Raw genomic sequence first — 3,393 nt, 5'->3', positions numbered from 1 at the left:
GCCGGGGTGACCTGGTAGTCCAGTCCAAACACTTGAGTGAGCCCCTACCCCCTTGCCCTCTGCCTCTTTCCAGTTGGAGAATCCTGATCCAGTAGAGATGGAAGAGCCAGATGGATTGCTTTACCCTCAGCTGCTAATTTCCCAGCCCTGGTGCAAAACACAGGGACTCATTGTGTTCCTTGTGACCCACTTCCTTTCTTACTGCTCAGGGTGGAGGCTTCAGTCTCCGTGGCTTTTGTTTCTACAAAAGGAAAATAATCTCCCTGTCACAGTCACTGCTTAACCAATAAGCTTTCCCATGGCATCTCCCAGGTAGGAAAACAAAAAATGGAACACTAATTTTGTCCTGGGATGAGATTCAAAGATATCCTGGTGGGTGGAACAGGATGTAGAAGTACTTGTTAAGATTATAGTTTTATTTGAATACGAGAGATTGAAATGGATTAATGCTGGCCCTGGAGTCCAGGTCTGTATCTGGACTCTAGCACAGGGCCAGCTGCATGTAGCAGTGTGAAAGATACTTCGAGTTTTCAGCCTCTGCCTGCCCAGCAGACAATGGGTACCTTGGAGTAAAGGCCCTTTTAAGTCCTGAGACAGGTCCTTGTGAGATAGATATACAGGGTGGGAAGTAGGGCAGAGATAGGAAAACTGGGTTTTTGTCTTCAGGCTGTTGTCAGTCCAAAGGAGGTGATGGGGTAATTACATATGAGAGTACATAAAACACTGACAACGTGGTATTAAATGCAATCTAATGGAATTACACAAATTGATACATTATACAGAAATGCTCAAGCTGTTGCTAGACAAATGGAAATGATCTGAGATGGATGAGGTTAGCTTGAGCAAAAATTGGGAAAGAAAGATGTTTTAAGAAATGTCCATACTATGTTATGCCAGAGAGAAGAAACCTAACTCAGCTCCGAGCACCAGCACCTTGGCCAACACAAACTGGAGGCCAGTGGGTGGGAGGAAGAGCAGGGCATGAAGCCAAGTAGGAGGGAGCTGTGAGCTCTGTTTCCTGTGCTCCCTGGGCAGCCACTCCTTTCCTCCCTGCCCCAACTTTCTCACCCCAGCACCACCAGCTCAGACCTTCTGCAAAAAAAGTAGGCTGGGGTGAGGGTGGGTCATTTAGCCCAAACTAATATTAATGCTTACTTGTGGCCTCTGGATCAAAAAATTAGCATGTGGCATACCTTTTCACTGTTTTAAGACATAGGGAATGGTTCTTTTTTATTCTTAATTTATTGAGATCTCTTAGCACCTTAAACTAGAATTCCCACTAGTCCTCCTAAATTAGGCTGGGCTGATGTTGCAAGGCAGTGAGAGGAGGGAGAGAAAAATGGGAGATTCAGGAGACTGGGAGTTGGAGGGGAGAGGCAGGGAGACAAGGGGAGGGAAATCTCCACTCTTACTCTTAAAAAAAGATCTTTGCGTTTACCTAGACCTTACTGGTCTCAATTACCTCATGAAATAATAGATGTGAAGTACTTGGAAAAATGTTTAAAGTGCTATGCCCACTCTATCTCCTGGGAGGTATGGATGTTGGGAAATTGAGAGTGAGGCCATATATTTGCACAGCCTCTCCATTTATAGAGCACCAGGTCGTAGTAAGTTTACTGTCTACACGCTAAGAGTAGGTAGGTGATTTTATCCCCAATTTGCAGAAAGGAAACTGGGACTTAGCCTACGTGACTTGCCCGGAATTATACATCAAGCAGATGGTGAGCCGAAAGTGGAAGCTGGTCTTCTGACGCCCGGCCCACTCCTTTCCACCGAGCTTTTTAATGTTTGAGGACACAGGTGAATTATTTTGATGGAATCCCATTATTTAATGGCAGAGGGCCCAGATCTCACTCTTCTGCACCTGTCCCCAAGAACTGGGATTTTTCCATTTAACCCTATTTCTGAAGAGGTAAAACAATACCCAGTCAAGGGATTTTTGCCTAAGTAGAACCTCAAAGCACAAAGCCCCAAACTACTGCAGCATAGTATTGGTGCTCCAAATCAAGATCTCCCCTCCCAGCAGCCCTGGCTCTGAACAGAGCTGGCCACGAGCCCAGGAGGAGCATGGGGCAGAGCCTCCCCAAAGGAGGACAGATGGGCAGGCTGGCCCAAGCTCCAGGGCTTTGAACAAGCTTTTTGTTTTCCGGCCAAACATCCAGCGTCAGTTCCCCTCTCATCTCCCGCTCCTTGGCAGCCTCCCCCACCGCTTCTGTCTTCAGGCTGGCTCTGAAGAGCCAATGGGCTCTGGAGGGATGGGGCCACTCTCCTGTGTGACTGGGAAATGGATGAAAGGAGGCTTGCAACTAGTGTGGGGCAACTGTTGCCATCTGTCTGGTGGGACCTCACCAGGGAGGGTCTGGCCCATTCACTTCTTGTACCGCTGGGCTTGGGCCTTTTGTTTAGACGGCTGCGGAGGAGGGGGTGTTGCCTTAGGCAGTGGAGGGAGGCAGCGGGTGACAGAAGCAACTTCTTTGTGTCCGCACCAAACTTTCAGTGACTCACTGCCATAATTTGCATGAGGAAGCCGCCCAAGCCTGGAACCACTCAAGTGATTGACAACCTCCAGCCCTCTCCCCATTTCACACTGCACCCACCTCTTCCTTCAGCCAAACAGCTCCCAGGGTTAGCGAAAGTGGTCCCAGCTCCTCCACAGGGATGGGGACCAGGATAAGCTGCTCTGAACCTCTCTGTCCCCATCCCTTTCCCAGTTCAGGTGGGTGTAGGGTCTTCTTCCCTCCCCGCCCCCGTCAATCCTTACAGCTCTTCTCTTTTTGTTTGGCTTCTGTGGTCTGGCAGGCAGAGGGGCCAAAACAGGAGTAAAGGCCCATGAGCTGCCAGGCAGCTGTGCAGGAAAAGAAAGAAGCTAAATAGAGGTGGGGGGCTGGCAGTCCTCCAGCCCAGTTCCTGGTCTTCGACTAGCACCCCAGGCCAGGGGCTGGGGTCAGTGCGGGGGAGGCTTTGGGGCATTTAATTATTTAAAGGTCTCAATAAGAGGAGCTAAGTCCCTGGGGCAGGGGGAGCAGAGGCAGATGGTGTGTCCAAGGAGCTGGGAAATGGTTGCAGGGTGAGTGAAGACGGGGGTGGAGGCAATAGGGAGAGATGAACAAGAGAATGGGGGGTAGAAGTAAAACAGAGACTGCCCCCCCCCCCAGACCCAAGCATGTCGTGCAGATGGCCTTTCCCTACACCAGCTGGTGACAGAGTGTCAGTTCACCACTCCCCAACTTCAACATTTGTGTCTGCCCTTTGTGAGATACATCTTGGAAAGAATAAAGCCATGATGGGGGGTGTGGGGGGGAATCACCCTTCACCTGTTTCTGGCACTTAGGGATGCTCTAGATTGGTCCACTGGTGATGAAGACTGGGCAGATGGATTTTCTCTGGTCTCAT

The sequence above is a fragment of the Saccopteryx bilineata genome, chromosome 2 (genome assembly GCF_036850765.1).
Source record: "Saccopteryx bilineata isolate mSacBil1 chromosome 2, mSacBil1_pri_phased_curated, whole genome shotgun sequence".
In the NCBI taxonomy this organism is placed as follows: Eukaryota; Metazoa; Chordata; class Mammalia; order Chiroptera; family Emballonuridae; genus Saccopteryx; species Saccopteryx bilineata.
This window is presented reverse-complemented; position numbering follows the sequence as displayed.